We start from the raw sequence: 18,581 nt of genomic DNA on the forward strand, positions 1-18,581 counted from the left end.
AGTCTAGCCTTTTGATCCTTGATGCTTATGAGTGGCTTGCACCGTGCAGTGAACCCTCTGTATTTACTTTCATGCAGTCTTCTCTTTATGGTAGATTTGGATATTGATGCGCCTACCTCCTGGAGAGTGTTGTTCACTTGGTTGGCTGTTGTGAAGGGGTTTCTCTTCACCATGGAGACTATTCTGCGATCTACCACCACTGTTGTCTTCCGTGGGCGCCCAGGTCTTTTTGCATTGATGAGTTCACCAGTGCTTTCTTTCTCAGGATGTACCAAACTGTAGATTTTGCCACTCCTAATGTTGTAGCAATTTCTCAGATGGTTTTTTCTGTTTTTGCAGCTTAAGGATGGCTTGTTTAACATGCATGGAGAGCTCCTTTGACCGCATGTTTCCTTCACAGCAAAACCTTCCAAATGCAAGCACAACACCTCAATGCAACTCCAGGCCTTTTAGCTGCTTAATTGAGAATGACATAACGAAGGGATTGCCCACACCTGTCCATGAAATAGCCTTGGAGTCAAATGTCCAATTACTTTTGGTCCCTTTTAAAAACAGGGTGGCACATATTAAGGAGCTGAAACTCCTAAACCCTTCATCCAATTTTAATGTGGATACCCTCAAATGAAAGCTGAAAGTCTGAACTTCAACTGCATCTGAATTGTTTTGTTTAAAATTCATTGTGGTAATGTCTAGAACCAAAATTAGAAAAATGTTGTCTCTGTCCAAATATATATGGACCTAACTGTAACTACATTTTTACCAACCAAAATTTTGTTTTAGCTCCAGATTTTACATTTTTACAAAAAAAGTGGGCAAAAATGCCACCAAAATTTGTCCCAAAATTTCTACTGAATGTGGCAATACCCCATATGTGACTGTTCAGTACTGCTTAGCCATACAGAGAGACTAGAGAGGGATGGAATGATATTTGCCCCTGAAGCACAGATTTTCCTAGAATAGTTTGCGGACTCCATATTCAGGGCCCCTAATTGCTAGATGAGCAGATTCCCCCCCTTAAGTGACCCCATTTTTGAAATTATACCCCTTTGGGAATTTATCTACAGGTGAACAAATATTCATTGTGAATATATTAATTTCATTTATGTATCGGCACGCATGACCAACGGCAGCATCAGGAAGCCTGTGGCTGACACTGCACGCTACTGAAGAGCAATGAATACTCACTGCTCTCTGTGAGCACAGTCCCGGCGAGCATTCTGGCAGCTGTGCTCTGCTTGTGAGCAGCGCATGACGTCCCTGCCATGCACTGCTTACAAGCATAAAGCAGTTGCTGGCACCGGAACAGGACGCTGCGAGGGAGCCTGGGTAGGTAAGTGTATTTTTTTTTTCATTTTCTGATGGGGCCATGCATACCAGGATGGAGGTGGGGGCCAATTATAAGGATGGGGCTATGCATACCAGGACTAGGGTTGAAGGCCAATCATACCAAGATGCAATGAAAGACTGTGAAGAAACCAGAGTATATCTTATTTGCCCAGACAGCTATGTTTTAACAGGCCTGGAGAAATTGACTTTTTGTCTGTGGGTCGCCCTCGCACACCCAGGGCAGCGGGGTACTCGGTACCAGGCCAGTGTCAAGGAGGGAATGTGTCACAGCAGCGGGGACCCGGTCTGAGGCCCTGGGCGCCCAATATCAATGGCGGTGATGTCAATGGTGTTATATGAATAGTTTGTGACGCCACCCGTGGTGTTTGGCAAGTAAAATGGTAAGCCAACGCTGCATACAGATCCGCTGGGACTGATGGTGTGGTGCAGCAGAGATGGAATAGCTCCCCACAGGTGGAGCTGTAGTCCCAGGGCAGTGTAGGTGCAATGGATGAGGAGAGGCGCAGAATGGTATGGAGGCTGGTACCCAGGTGTAGTGGTGCTGGAATAACTGGAGGACACCAGAGTATGCGGTTCCAAAGCTTTACTCACTGTTTGCAGTTCACACAACTGCCTGCCTCCGTACTGTGTTCTCCAGGTCAGGGCTCCAGCCAACCTCCAGGCAGGATAGGATTCTCCCTTCCACACTCCGCCAACATGTACCTTACTGAACGACTCCTCCAATGCGCCTTTAGGTGCGAAGCACTCCAGTACTTAGTTACCCTGGAATGCCTCTCTCTAGGTGTTCCTAGTCTTTGCTCGTATGACAGACAGCTGTAGCCTGCTTCGAGGACTCCACTCTGCGTCCCGGCTCTCTATTCAGTTGCTGTTGTGTCCCAAGTCTATGATGGGAGCAAGGCATTAGCGGCTCACTACTCCTCCGGTGTCTGTTGCCGGACATAAAGATCCAATAAACCTCGGGGACCGGGCCATGGCCTTTGCGCTCTCTGGACTGGAAGGGTTCTCTCTCTTTCTCAACCTGCTTCCCACTGTCCTTCTATTCTCCTTCGTTCCGATCTGTTCTCTCTCTCTCTTATGGAAGGTTAGGTTATCAATCTTATCAGTCTCTTTCTCTGGTCTTTCTCGTGCCAGCAGCCCAGATCACTGGGACCTGCTGCAGCACGTCCCTCAGACACCCATCTTCTCTCTTCTCTCTCCTCTAACCAACTAACTAATAACTTTCACTCTTCCCACTCTTTTGTATCATCTTACTCCACCCGCCTCCCCGCACATCTCGTGTTATGAAGCAGGGTTCCACGAGGGGTGCTCTGCTAACCCCCAGCATAAAGCTGTTAGGTGGCCCCACTGAACTATCCTGTGTGTGGAATGCAGGTGTGGAGCATGGTCAGGAGTTCCCACCTTACCTGGATGGTGGGGCACTACACCTTAGGAGAAGGTGCAGTACCTCTGTGGCGACTGAAGCCTCAGGGGAGCCACATACCCCCCGTTAAACACAGCACGTCCGCGGGCTGTAAGACAACAAAAGGTACAATACAGGAACACAAAAAAGTTTTTAAATGCTATTCAACAATACTTATCTAATCTTCCTAATGTAGGAGGTACATTTCTTAAATGTTATAAACAGGTTAAATTCCTATCTTAGTATCAAAAATTTACTTAAGTGCAATTCTCAATTCAAAGTGCTATACTCAACACATTTTCTTTATTACATTTTCTATCAATTATTCTCTTTTTCTTTCTTTCTTCTACTGGACGCAAGACACTGACCATCTTCTCTTGGCCTGTCACCTGTCACTTTCAATTCTGTATTCAATTCTCACATTCTATCTAGAAGCTTTTCTAATTCTCTGTATCAAACATGCTATAAAAGACATTTACTTTTCATAAGACACAACATTATCAAATACGTTATCATAAAACATTCAGAATTCTTGTAAGGTGCTGAACACTGCTCCCAGACGGGATCTCTTGCAGTGTCCCTTGAGGTAGACATCATTCTTTGAAAAGTGTCCATGCAAAAACATTATCTTCGCAAAGAGTCTTTTTATATGTAAAACCAAGAAAGGGCACCTAAAGAGATGCAAACTATTTACAATAAAAGTTTTTGGATCAATGAGCGTCTATGATCTCCACAGTTCCATTTCAAAAACAGGCAACAAAAGTGCTACCGGAAAAACATGATAGCAAAAAGGCACAACTGGTGCAACAAACCCTCCTGGGTAACGAGATTTAGTAAATGTAAATTTCAATTGTGGTCCCCTCCTGGGGTTCTGGAAGCTGAGCTGGAACTGTTCTTATCCTGATTCTGGTTCCTTGCTATGGGGTCTTGTCTGATACGAGGTCTAGCTCCTAAGGCTTCTGCAGTGTGTTGGTGCTGATGAGCAACTGCCTGGGGACTTGGCAGTAAAGGGATCCCAAGATCACCGTCCCAAAACGATCCAGATCCCCCTCTGACCTGTAGATGTCGAATCGGGCATGCCGGCTCTAGCCGTACCCCCACCAGCATGGTCCTCTTCCTCATCAACCCATTAGGAAGGCCAGAGTAAATACCTGGGAGTTTCCGACGGGGCGGCCTCTGTTCCGGTGCAGGTGGTGTGGCAGCGGATGCTGCCCAGTGGGACATCGGGGATAGCGGAGGAGCCAATAGCAGCATCAGCAGCTCCGGTTCTGCGGGGGTGGCTGGCGGGACCTGCGCAGCCGCGCCAGGTCCGAGCAGGGGCTCCTCTTCCTCTGCTTCAGCTCCCTGGGCTGTGTACAACTCCTCCGGTATCAGCGGCAAAGAAGGAACAAAGTACGCTGCTGGTGGCATGGCAGCAGCTCCAAGCTCCGTGGGGTCTGCCAGGAAAAGATCCGGTGCAGCAGCGGCGGGTAACGGTGTCGCTGGTACCGCAGGTGTGGGCCCTTCCTGGGCGCGCTGCAGGTCTAATGTCCATAGCGCTTCTCGCCTCAGTCGCAGGCGGCGTGTCAGCTGGATAATCTCATCCTCCAGCTGTTGGGGATTCATTCCTGAGATCGGGTCGGAGCCTTCAGCCATGGCGCCAGGGAGATTCAGTTCCCCGTGCTCTGCAGGCCTCCTTCCCTCACTCTCCAAGATGGCGTTCTGGCGTTCTCCTTGCTCCGCCTTTCTGCTCGCCACTGGCTTTCTCTGCCCCTCCTTCCGGGGGCGGCGTCTTCTTCCCGCACCTCCATACCAAGCAAGTATACGAACCCCTCGGGGGTGGGCCATGCATCAGTCACATAGTAATTCAGGCAGGGACGGCCGAAGACTCTTCGCGGTCTTTTCTTAGGACCTCCCATCTCTTCACGCCCTTCTTCTCCGCGCCAGCGGCCATTTCTAATATCCATTTTACAGTCTATTAAATTTGGTCTTCTGCACATTTTCGAAAGTTGTAAATCCAAGGCAAACAGAACCCGATGGCATCGGGTCTCGTTATCCTGTTCGTGACGCCAAAATTGGGTCGCCCTCGCACACCCAGGGCAGCGGGGTACTCGGTACCGGGCCGGTGTCAAGGCAGGAATGTGTCACAGCAGCGGTGACCCGGTCCGTGGCCCTGGGCACCCAATATCAATGGCGGTGATGTCAATGGTGTTAGAGTTTATATGAATAGTTCGTGACACCACCCGTGGTGTTTGGCATGTAAGATGGTAAGCCAATGTAGCATACAGATCCGCTGGGACTGATGGTGTGGTGCAGCAGAGATGGAATAGCTCCCCACAGGTGTAGCTGTAGTCCCAGGGCAGTGTAGGTGCAATGGATGAAGAGAGGCGCAGAATGGTATGGAGGCTGGTACCCAGGTGTAGTGGTGCTGGAATAACTGGAGGACACCAGAGTATGCGGTTCCAAAGCTTTACTCACTGTTTGCAGTTCACACAGCTGCCTGCCTACGTACTGTGTTCTCCAGGTCAGGGCTCCAGCCAACCTCCAGGCAGGATAGGATTCTCCCTTCCACACTCCGCCAACATGTACCTTACTGAACGACTCCTCCAATGCGCCTTTAGGTGCGAAGCACTCCAGTACTTAGTTACCCTGGAATGCCTCTCTCTAGGTGTTCCTAGTCTTTACTTGTATGACAGACAGCTGTAGCCTGCTTCGGGGACTCCACTCTGCATCCCGGCTCTCTATTCAGTTGCTGTTGTGTCCCAAGTCTATAATGGGAGAAAGGCGTTAGTGGCTCACTACTCCTCCGGTGTCTGTTGCCGGACATAAAGATCCAATCAACCTCGGGGACCGGGCCCTGGCCTTTGCGCTCTCTGGACTGGAAGGGTTCTCTCTCTTTCTCAACCTGCTTCCCACCATCCTTCTACTCTCCTTCGTTCCGATATGTTCTCTCTCTCTCTTATGGAAGGTTAGGTTATCAATCTTATCAGTCTCTTTCTCTGGTCTTTCTCGTGCCAGCAGCCCAGATCACTGGGACCTGCTGCAGCACGTCCCTCAGACACCCATCTTCTCTCTCCTCTAACCAACTAACTAATAACTTTCACTCTTCCCACTCTTTTGTATCATCTTACTCCACCCTCCTCCCAGCACATCTCGTGTTATGAAGCAGGGTTCCACGAGGGGTGCTCTGCTAACCCCCAGCATAAAGCTGTTAGGTGGCCCCACTGAACTATCCTGTGTGTGGAATGCAGGTGTGGAGCATGGTCAGGAGTTCCCACCTTACCTGGATGGTGGGGCACTACTCCTTAGGAGAAGGTGCAGTACCTCTGTGGTGCAGTACCTCTTGCTACATGTTCACAGATTTACCAGTGGAAAAGCCAAACTTCACATGCCACAAATGCAAGCTTGTGTCCCTGTTGGAGGAAAAGTTGCAAAATCTCGAAGAGAGGTTAGCTACGTTGAAGATCATTAAGGAAGGTGAAGAGTTCTTAGACAGAGCAGAATTATCTCTTCATGTTACAGAAAGAGAAGAAATTCGAAGTGCACCTGAAGAAACAGAGGAATGGAGACATGTGACCCAGAGAAGCAAGAGGATCAGGAGGAAGTCAGCACCCATACTGCTCAGAAACCAGTACCAGGCTCTCACGCAGGAAAACGATGAAGAAATACATCAGGATAAGACTTTGCCCACAAACAGCAACCTTGTACGCCTTCAGAGTCCTCCTGGATGGAGAAAGAAAAATGTTGTGAAGAAGAAACGGAGAGTGGTGGTCATGGGGGATTCCCTGTTGAGAGGTACAGAGGCCGCTATCTGCAGACCGGACATAACTACAAGAGAAATGTGCTGTCTTCCAGGTGCAAAAATTAAAGATGTGTCTGACAGGATATCAGGACTCTTCAGACCTACAGATGACTACCCATTCCTGCTACTACATGTGGGGACAAATGACACCGCAAGAAACGACCTGGAAACCATCTGCAGAGACTTTGAAGACTTAGGCAAGAAAGTGAAAGAACTGGGAGCGCAGGTGGTCTTCTCTTCCATCCTCCCAGTGGATGGCCATGGAACAAGGAGGTGGAATAAGATTCTGCAGGTGAACAACTGGCTACGTCGATGGTGCCGTCAGCAACGATTTGGATTTCTGGATCACGGAGTGAACTACTTATACGATGGACTACTTGCTAGAGATGGGGTGCACCTTACGAAGACTGGAAAGCATGTATTTGGAAGTCACCTTGCTACACTTGTAAGGAGAGCTTTAAACTAGAACAACATGGGAAGGGAAGCAAAAGGCCAGAAAAAGCCATACACCTGACAAATGCTATTGAGAACTCTGCTATTAGAAGTGGAAAGGAAGAACAAAGACGAAAGAATCTAAATAATAAAAATATTGGAGAAAGAGAAACCAATCACAAACTAAAATGTTTCTATACTAATGCACAAAGCATGGGCAACAAACAAGGAGAATTGGAACTACTAACACAGGAAAAGAAATATGATGTCATTGGAATCACTGAAACTTGGTGGGACAATACACATGATTGGAATACAAGACTAGAAGGATACAACTTATTTGCAAGAAACAGACTTGATAAACGAGGAGGGGGTGTCGCATTGTATGTTAGAAACGCGTATATCTGCACAGAGATTGAAGCTTCAGAGACTGGGAGTTCTGTGGAAACTGTTTGGGTAAGAATACAAGGACAGAACAATGGAAAGGACACCATTGTAGGCATTTACTACAGGCCGCCTGTGCAAGCTGAAGATATGGATGAACTCTTTATGCATCAAATGGCCAAGTTATCCAAAAAATATAACATAGTTGTCATGGGAGATTTCAACTATCCAGACATTTGTTGGGAATCTCTCTCAGGCAAAACTAACAGGTCAAGGAAATTCTTATCCTCTCTTGCTGACAACTTTATCTTCCAAAAGGTAAGGGAGAAAACAAGGGGAACTGCTACCTTGGATCTAATCCTTATAAACAGGGAGGAAATGGTTGAGGAGGTAAAAGTGGCTGGGACCCTAGGAGGTAGCGACCATGCTATTTTAGAATTTTGGATAACTAGAGGAGGAAGACCTGTGAAGACTCAGACGTCAAGGTTAGATTTCAGAAAGGCAGATTTTAAGGGATTCAGAAAGAGAATTGGAGGGATCCAATGGCTGTATATCCTTAAAGACAAAAATGTCCAGGAAGGATGGGAAATCTTGAAAAATGAAATTCTCAAAGCACAGTTGTTAACAATTCCGAAAAGAGGGAAGAATAGGAAGCATTTAAGGAAACCAGGATGGATGAACACAGAACTTAAGCACATGCTAAAAAGGAAGAAAAAAATGTTTATAAAATGGAAAGAGGGAGGCATATCTAAAGAAGAATATAATGCTGTCTGCAGAACCTGCAGGGCACAAATCAGATTATCTAAAGCTGAAAATGAATTGAGGCTAGTGTCAAAAGCAATAATAAAGGATTTTGGGGATATGTCAAAAGTAAAAGAAAAGTCAAAGATGCTATAGGATTTTTACAGGATGAAAATGATGAAATGGAAAGACAGAATGTTGAGAAGGCTGAACTTTTAAATTCCTATTTTGCATCTGTTTTCTCTCAGAAAGGAAATGTAACATCAACTGTTATTCACTGTCCTATTAAGGGAATAGAAGAATCCAGGATATCTATAAACAGAAAGATAGTGAGGAAACACTTAGCTAACCTAAATGAATTCAAGTCTCCAGGTCCAGATGAATTACACCCCAGAGTACTGAAGGAGATAGCAGAAGACATTTTTGAACCCCTCTCCATAATCTTTGAAAATTCTTGGAGAACAGGAGAAGTGCCAGAAGACTGGAGAAGAGCAAATGTTGTTCCTATCTTCAAAAAGGGGAAGAAGGTGGACCCAGGCAACTATAGGCCGGTGAGTCTGACTTCTTTACCAGGAAGGATCTTTGAACAAATTATTAAACAACATGTATGTCAATACCTGGATAAGAATGAAGTGATTAAACAGAGTCAGCATGGGTTTGTAACTAATAAGTCATGTCAGACTAACTTAATTTCCTTCTATGACGGTATCACTGATTGGGTGGATCAAGGAAATGCTGTAGATATAGTATATCTTGACTTCAGCAAAGCATTTGACAAAGTATCTCATACAATCCTTATTGAAAAAATGACTAAGTATGGAATGGACAAGGCAACTGTTAGGTGGATTCATAACTGGCTTAGTGATCGGACCCAAAGAGTGGTCGTAAATGGCTGCACATCCAGTTGGAAGAATGTCTCAAGTGGGGTACCACAGGGCTCTGTCCTGGGCCCTGTATTGTTCAACATCTTTATCATCGATTTAGATGAAGGAATTGAGGGTAAACTGATTAAATTTGCTGATGATACAAAGCTAGGAGGCATAGCTAATACTAGAGAAGAGAGAGAGAGGATTCAAAAAGATTTAAATAAACTGGAGAAGTGGGCAGCAACTAACAGAATGGTTTTTAACAGGGAGAAATGCAAAGTACTACATCTGGGCAATAAAAATGAAAAAAGCATATATAGAATGGGAGGAATAGGGCTAAGTGCCAGCACATGTGAAAAAGACTTGGGTATACTAATAGATCATAGACTGAATATGAGTCAACAGTGTAATGCAGCAGCAAAAAAGGCAAATGCAATTCTAGGATGTATTAACAGAAGCATACAGTCTAGATCACGTGAAGTCATTATTTCCCTCTACTCCTCTTTGGTCAGACCTCATCTGGAATATTGTGTCCAGTTTTGGGCACCACATTTTAAAAAAGACATCAACAAACTGGAGCAAGTTCAGAAAAGAGCGACCAGAATGGTGACCGGTCTGCAAACCCTGTCTTATGAGGAAAGGTTGCAGGATTTGGGAATGTTTAGTTTGCAAAAGAGAAGACTGAGAGGAGACTTAATAGCTGTCTACAAATATCTAAAGGGCTGTCACATTGTAGAAGGATCAACTTTATTCTCATTTGCACAAGGAAAGACTAGAAGCAATGGGATGAAGCTGAATGGGAGGAGACACAGATTAGATATTAGAAAAAACTTTTTGACAGTTAGAGTGATCAATGAGTGGAACAGGCTGCCACGAGAAGTGGTGAGTTCTCCTTCAATGGAAGTCTTCAAACAGGCTGGACAGACATCTAACTGGGATGATTTAGCGAATCCTGCTTTGAGCAGGGGGTTGGACCAGATGGCCCAGGAGGTCCCTTCCAACTCTTTGATTCTATGATTCTATGATTCTATGACTGAAGCCTCAGGGGCACCACATCTGTATATTTGGCTTGTGGATTTAAGTGTGGATTCTGGTGAGTCTAGAAGACGGACTTGCACAATGATATACCATGTAACATAGTGTGTGCTTATCTGATGTTTGTTTATATTCAGGAATCAGTTTGTTGACTTGAATATAGATAGGGAATGGCTGTAAGGGTTTACGGAAGGACCCTGGGAAATTCTAAAAATAGCTTACCTTCCTTGGGTATAAAAGACCCTGAGACTGAGAGACGGTGTCTCATCTCATCACATAGAGCTACTAGCCGGACATTCTGCTAAACACTTAGCGGACAAGAAACTGTTCAGGATCCCAGCTGAGGGTATGTCAGACCCGGCTGAAGGAACACAGGACTGCTCTCGTGACCTCCTCTCTGTGTGTTATCACAGGTGGAAGAGCGGCCCTGGGAGCTCTAACATAACATCCACTAGCATCCCCATGAGCCAGCGGAGGGGAGAGACCTTGTAATATGCACCATCTTGGGGAAATTGCTGGAATTGTTCTGTTTGCTACTGGGTGTTGTGGTTCAATAAAGCTTGGCCACACTGTTTTACCCTAACTCTGTGTTGTCTGTGTAGTGTTCTGCCCACAAGGAGATAGAGCGGGCGTTCAGTGGTATGAGCCCTGGTCCATGCAGTCTTGCTAAAGACAGCCGGGCCAGCGGACGAAAGCACCCACTAACCCCATTTCTCCACAAAGACAAATGAATATTCATTGAACCTCCATGACCATGGGCGTGGAATGCAGTGAATATTCATTTCTCTTTAGCAGTGTTAACAGGCCTCCTGTGACCCGCTGCTCTGTCGATGCCGCTCCTCCACCTCCCTACAACAGCCAGAGCCAGTATATAAGACGCACCCCCCATTTTCCTCCATATTTTTGGTGTAAAAAAAGTGCTTCTTTTAGTCCGAAAAATACGGTAATTAACAAAAACCCAGCAGAAACCTCCACTGTTTATTATGAAGGAGAAGTGCTTCTGATCAGTGTAGGAGTACATGAAATCAGATGCTGCGGTCTTCTGGCCCCTCTCTGTTGTGGTAAGGCTATGTGCACACATTGCAGATTTTGTTGCGGATCCGCAGCTTTTTTTTGCATGGAATTGCACCAAATCTGCAAAGGGTAGCTCAAGCAATGTTAATCAATGGGAATCCAGAATTGGTGTGCACATGCTGCGGAAAATTCTGCACTGATTCTCAGTGTTTTATTTTCCGCAGCATGTCAACTCTTTTTGCGGATCTGCAGCGTTTCGGCACCTATTGGCTCACATTTAGACAGTCAAATCCACACCTATACTGCAGGTGTAAAATGGTTTGTGGATTAGCTGCAGATTTGCATGCCAAAAATGCTGCAGAAAGGAAGGAGGAAGAGTGTATGGGATGTGACTATGCGTGAGCGGAGAATATGTGTGTGTCTGTCAGAGTCTGCCTGCAAGTGTCTGTGTCTGTCTGCGGATGTCTCTGTTTGTGTCTGTCTGTGGGTGTCTGTGTGTAGCCAGGCATCATATGATGGGACTACTATTCCCATCTGGCTATGTTTGCTGTCACATACAACAGTGACAGTATGAGCCAATGATGGGATAGTAGTCTCATCATCTGGCGCCTGTGTTCAATTGTAAAAGAAAAAAAGCATTCATACTCACCAAACATCTAATCCCCAACACCCTCGATCTCCTGCAACAAAAATATACTTACCTTTCCACCATAGTCCATTTAACAATGAGTGTCCCACGACAATCTCACTTGCAGAACAGTCACATCGGTGGATGTGACTGCTCTTCCCGGGCTCTGGTGATACACTGACAGTTGGCAATTCTCCTGCAGTGTATCACTGTGCCATCATCAGAGTTAAACAGAGTTCATGCTGTCACTTGTGGCACCACTGTGTGAGAAAATTCTCACACAGCGGTAGTGCTGTAAGTGAGAGCACGAACTCTGGTGAACTCTCAGTGATACAATGCAGGAGCGATTACCTCCTGTCAGTGTATCACCGGAGGCCAGGTAGAGCATTCACATGTCCCGATGTGTCTGTTCTACACGTGAGATCATCGTGGGACACTCCGTAAATGGACTACGTCGGACAGGGAGTCTTTGTGTTGGTTTATTATTTTATTTTTGTTGCATGAAATCGAGGAATTCTGGGATTAGGTGATGCAGTAAGTATGGTAAATTAAGATTCAATAAAGGAGTCTGTATCATTATTTCAACTAAAGGACTTTATTCTGGTTGTGTTTTTATTTACCATATAACTATAGGATTAGTATTGGATAGGTGTTTTATTGACGCTTCACTATTACTAATCCACGGCCTTGATGTCACCGAACAATACAAAGGTGACTTCAGCCCCACAAATATTACCCCACTTGCCACCACTACAGGGCAAGTGGGAAGAGTGAGGCTAAGTGCCAGAATTGGCACATCTATAAGATGCGCCATTTCTGGGGTGGTTGAGAGCTGATGTTTTTAGCCTGGGGGAGTGCCAAAATCCATGGCCCCTTCCCAGGCTATTAATATAAGCCCGCAGCTGTCTGCCTTGCCTTTGCTGGTTTGATTTTATGGGGGGACCCCATGTCAATTTTTTTCTGGGGTTCCCTTGTAAGCTAGCCAGTAAAAGCTACGAAAACATCTGTGAGCTGATATTAATAGCCTGGGTACCTTTATGGCTATTGGCTCCTTCCCAGAATATTAACATCAGCCCTCAGCTGTCGGCTTTGCCTTTGCTGATTCTGAAAATTACGTAGGAGCACATGCAATTTATAAAAATTTTTTTTTTGAAAATTAAACAGATATTAAGTTTCACACAAATTTAGTGTGTGTTTGTCTTTTATTTAACTCTTTATGTACCATTTTATTAATGATGATACCTGGCTGACATATATATATATATATATATATATATATACATATGGTAAACAAGACTTAATACTTGGTGGCAAAACCCTTGTTGGCAAGCACAGCAGTCATACGTTTTTTGATGTTGATCATGAGATTTGCACACATGTCAGGAGGAATGTTAGTCCACTCCTCTTTGCAGATCATCTCTAAATCATTAAGATTTTGAGGCTGTCACTTGGCAACTCGGAGCTTCAACTCCCTCCATAAGTTTTCTGTGGGATTAAGGTCTGGAGACTGGCTAGGCCACTCAATGACCTTACCATGCTTCTTTTTGAGACACTCCTTTATTGCCTTGGCTGTATGTTTTGGGTCTTTGTCTTGCTAGAAGACCCAGCCACGACCCATTTTTAATGCTCTGGCAGAGGGAAGGAGGTTTTCACTAAGGATTTTACGGTACATGGCTCCCTCCATTCTCCCATTGATGAGGTGAAGTAGTCCTGTGCCTTTAGCAGAGAAACACCCCCAAAACATAATGTCTCTACCTCCATGCATGACAGTGGGGATGGTGTTCTTTGGGTCATAGGCAGCATTTCTCTTCCTCTAAACACGGCGAGTTGAGTTAATGCCATAGAGCTCAATTTTTGTCTCATCTGACCACAGCACCTTCTCCCAGTCACTTGGCAAAGTTCAGATGGGCCTGCACATGTGCATTCTTGAGCAGGGAACCTTGCAGACACTGCAGGATTTTAACCCCTTTCCAACTGCTGACGGGGTAGTGTTATAAACAGCTGACATGTGCCCACAATAGGCACGAGCAGAATCGCAATCCTCCCATGCCTATTAACTAGTTAAATCCTGCTGTCAAACGCTGACAGCAGGCATTTAACGACAGCAGGCATTTAACTACCGCTTCAGGCCGCTGGGCCGGAAGTGAGCGCATCGCAGACCCCGTCACATGATCGAGGTCAGCAACGCATTGCTTTGACAACCAGACCTCTTTGGTTGTTTCCGGCACAATACTATGAGCGCCACCCTGTGGTCGGCGCTCATAGCAATGTTGTAAATCTGCTACATATAGGCGATCTGAGCATCGCCTATATGTAGCAGAACCGATCAAGTATGGCATGCTTCTAGCCTCTCATGGAGGCTATTGAAGCATGCCAAAAGTAAAAAAAAAAGTGTTTAAAAATAAAAAAAAGTGGTATCATTAAAAACGACAGCCCGGCACACAAAAAATAAGTCCTCACCCAACCCCAGATCACGAAAAATGGAGACGCTACGGGTCTCGGAAAATTGCGCTTTTTTTTTTTTTTAAAGGGAATGTGCCATCCAAAATTTTTTTTTTCCTTCAAAATCAGATCTAAATAATATGTTATTGTTATCATTGCAATGTTTTCTCTGTCTGAAAACACTGCAAGATTTGAAATATAACTTTAAAAAAAAAATATCTAGAAATGTATCACTAGGGGGAGCATCTTCCTGTCTAGACATCAATCTGCTATAGTAAAACTTACTGGGATTACGTTAGCTGTAAAATATGGGCAGTAACTAGTGACTTCACTATTTTCCTCCCCTTTTGGACGTTTACTATCACCCAAAAGAGGAGTGTGAATAATAAATGCAGGAATCAGAGTGCATTGCCATTTTGTTTGGGACTGCACTGTGATCTGGCCATGAAACTGTTGCAGAGGAGCAGTGAAGACAGTGGATCAGCCAGTACCAGACAAGCAGTGAGGAAGATGTAGTATTGTGGACCCGCAGAGCATTCCTGGAGGGGGATCAGTGAAGAGTGTAAGAGCAGCGTGTAGTGGAGGCTGCAGTGAGGACAGGATGGGGAGGGAGGTGACATCTTTCACTTTCTGCATAAAGCTGTTTGAAAAAGACCCTAGCAGCTGCTGCATGCTGTTTGCAAAACACCCGACCATCTGCTGCCCCTGCTCTGTGCAAAACATCCGAGTAGCTGCTCCCTGCTCTTGCAAAACACAACAAGCTGCTTGTTCTCTGCAAAACACGGCCAGTGGCCACACTTACAGCTGTGAATTGAGCTGCCCGCAGAGGCGTGCCCAGTTCACAGCTGATGCTACTACAATGATAAAGATAAGGTCGGCACTCGGCATCAGACTGCTGTCTCCCATGCCCAGGGACTGCCGTAAATGAGCATGGAAAGTGTCGTTCAGCAGCCAGAAAGGTAAAATGGCAGCCCCCAGTGGCTGCATTAAAGCTGAGTTCACACGTGCCTTTTTTTGCGGCGTTTTTAAACGCTAAAAAAAAAGCATCCCATGCAATCCTATGGCATTCCGCACATGCTGTGCTAATGCTGCGTATTTTTCCGTGGCGCAATTGCATCACGGAAAAATACGCAGCATGTTCATTCTTTGTGCGGAATCGTGGGAAAAAACCCGCACACATAGGAATGCATTGCTCTGCTTACTTTGCATGTGGCTATGCCCACCATGCGAAAAGTAAGCGGAAAATTTGCGGATGGTACCCATGGTCTGGACGAGACGAGATTCTCCTCCAGGCCCTGGGTACCATAATCCTGTTAAAAATAGAATTAAACTAAAAAATCATGATATTCTCACCTTCCGGTGGTTTTCCCAGCATCAGCAGGCCTCAGCGGTGCTCCCGACAACTCCTGTTCACAGCGATGCCTTGCGACAATGACCTTTGATGACGTCGCGGTCTCACGATACAGTAGCGGTCTCGCGAGACCTCAAAGTCATCAAAGGTCATTGTTGCAAGGCATCGATGGGAACGGGACTTGCTGTAAGCATCGCGATGATCGGGACGCTGTGTGGGACGCCGGAAGGTGAGAAAAACACGATTTTTTATTAATTATTTTTAACATTCTATCTTTTTACTATTGAATCTGCATAGGCAGCCTCAATAGTAAAAAGTTGGTCACACTAGTCAACCACTATGTTTGGCGATTGTGACAGGTTGGTCAATCAGTTTTCCAAGCGATGCAACAGATCGCTTGGAAAACGCTAGTATTCTGCAAGCTCATTACGCTTGCAAATCGCTAGTTTTTCCACGGGAAATATGCGGGAATTTAAAATGTAGATTTCTCGCATATTTCCCGCGGAATGGAATTCCAAAATTCCCTCGGAAATTTCCGTGGGAATTCCACACATGTGCACATAGCCTAAAACAGTAAAAAAAAAAAAAACATAAACACCACTGAGTCAAGCTTAGGTGACTATCTTTTCATACTATTTTCTTTATCAAAAAACACGGCACCTTCCCTTTCAAGCAAATTTTGGATTTTTTTTTACCACTTAGATAAAAGAGAACCTTGACATGTTTGGTGTCTATGAACTCGTAATGACCTGGAAAATCATAACAGGTCAGTTTTAGCATTTAGTGAGCCTAGCAAAAAAAGCCAAGCAAAAAACAAGTGTGGGATTGCTTTTTTTTTGCAATTTCACTGCACTTGGAATTTTTTTCCCATTTTTGAGTACACAACATGGTAAAACCAATGGTGTCGATCAAAATTACAACTTGACTCGCAAAAAATAAGCCCTCACATGGCCATATTGACAGAGAAATAAAAAATTTATGGCTCTGGAAAGAAGGGGAGCGAAAAACGAGAAAGCGAAAAAAGCTCCGGTCTTTAAGGGGTTAAACCTTTATGGCGTAATGTGTTAGCAATGGTTTTTTTTGGTAACTGTGGTCCCAGCTGCCTTGAGATCATTAACAAGATCCCCCTGTGTAGTTTTAGGCTAATCTCTCACCTTCCTCATGATCAAGGATACCAAACAAGGTGATATTTTACATTGTGCCCCAGATGGATGTCGATTGACAGTCGTTTTGTTTTTCTTCTATTTTATTACTATTGCACCAACAGTTGTCTCCTTCTCACCCAGCGTCTTACTTATGGTTTTATAGCCCATTCCAGCTTTGTGCAGGTCTATTATCTTGTCCCTGACATTCTTATAAGGTTAGAGTCTGACGGACTAAAGGTGACTATGTAAGACAGCTGTCTTTAATGCAGGTAACAAGTTGATTAGGAGCAACTAACTGGTCTGTAGGAGTCAGGACTCTTGGTTAGTAGGGGATCAAATACTTATTTCCCATTGCAAAATGCAAGTAAATTTATATAATGTGTACAATGTGATTTTCTGGATTTTATTTTTGATAAACTGTCTCTCAACGTTAAAATTACCTTACCCTTAAAATTATAGACTGTTCATGTCTTTGTCAGTGGGCAAACTTACAAAATCAGCAAGGGATCAAATACCTATTTCCTCCACTGTATATATACAGCTATGGCAAAAATTAAGAGACCACTTCCAAATGTTCAGTTTGTCTGATTTTTCTCTTTGTAGGTATATTTTTGTGTAAAATGTAAATTGTTCTTTTAGTCTTAAAACTTTTGACAACATGTCTCCGAATTTCCAAGCAATAAATTTTGTTTTTTTTTCTGAAAAGGAGAAAACCCAGTGCTTTCAGACCTCAAATAATGCAAATAAAACAAGTTCCTAATCATTTAGAAACAGCAATACTAATGTTTTAACTCAGGAAGAGTTCTGAAATCAATATTTTGTGGAATAACCATGATTTTTAAAAAACGCTTTCATGTGTCTTGGCATGCTTACCACCAGCCTTTCACGCTGCTTCTGGTGCAAACATTTAAGCAGTTCTTCTTTGTTTGATGGCTTGTGACTATTCATCATCCTCTTGATTACATTCCAGAGGTTTTCAATGGGGTCCAGGTCTGGAGAATGTGCTGCCCATGACAGGGTTTTGATGTGGTGGTTTCTTAATTTTTGCCAGAGCTGTATATATATATATATATATATATATATATATATATATATATATATATATATATATATATATATATATATATATATATATATATATATATATATATATACACTGTATGTGTGTGTATATATATATATATATATATATATATATATATATGTGTGTGTGTGTGTGTATATGTGTGTATATATATATATATATATATATTATATTCACTTATTTGTTTTGTGTGTGTAAACATTGTATTTGAACATGGTATGTAATGATATTATGGTCTTCAATGGAGCATGTAAAAGAAGAGGTTGGACAAGGAAATGACATCACAATTCTTTTTTTTTTTGTTAATTAATATATCTTTATTTAGCTTGCAAATCTGCAGACAAATCCGCAGAGAAAACCGCATGAAAATCCACATCAAGTCCACATCAAAACCGCACGGATTTTCAACTGCGTTTTCTGCCAAGAGAGGAAGAATCCAAGGAGAATTGTACAAAAGCAAATCTGCATTGTGCGCACAAACCCTAAATCCATGACATTTGCCCTGTAAATCGTATATAGTGGGTGATCTATATGATCAGCTCAGCCTGTGATCTGCTTTTGTCTACTATTCTGGCTGGCTGGCTTTGGTAGTTAAAGTTACTAAGTGATCTGGATCTGAGTTGGCTTTACTGGGCACTATACCAATATCATATTAGAGCAGTGATCAACAGGAAAAGACAGGGTGAGTCGAAGTTGAGCAGGGGCGCCACTTGTGTTGATCTATAGGGTGCCAACCTCTGTGGCCAGGTAGTTATATTCCTTTAAGGAATACATACTAAACAACTATACCATTTCCATGGGTCATTTAATGTCAATCGATTTCTGTGGTTAACTAGTCACCTCTGTATTGAGGTCATTTCGTCTTTTAATTATACATATTTTTTAAACTATTAAAAGTTAAATTTTAGAGGGTATTCTTTCTGTTAATGCAC

General features: G+C 44.0%; 1 protein-coding gene across 1 annotated transcript in view; it reads left to right on the forward strand.

Moving 5' to 3' along the window:
- The first annotated feature begins 15,002 nt into the window (after nt 1-15,002).
- The window catches only part of LOC141089676 (histone H3), a 52,744-nt gene continuing 49,165 nt past the window's right edge, over nt 15,003-18,581 (forward strand). The window contains exon 1 of the mRNA XM_073576188.1: nt 15,003-15,028. The gene's annotated coding sequence lies outside the window, so the exon portion shown is untranslated. The remainder of the gene's footprint in view (nt 15,029-18,581) is intronic.

This window comes from Dendrobates tinctorius, unplaced genomic scaffold (assembly GCF_039654945.1).
Source record: "Dendrobates tinctorius isolate UK_male_01 unplaced genomic scaffold, ASM3965494v1 ptg000003l, whole genome shotgun sequence".
NCBI lineage: Eukaryota > Metazoa > Chordata > Amphibia > Anura > Dendrobatidae > Dendrobates > Dendrobates tinctorius.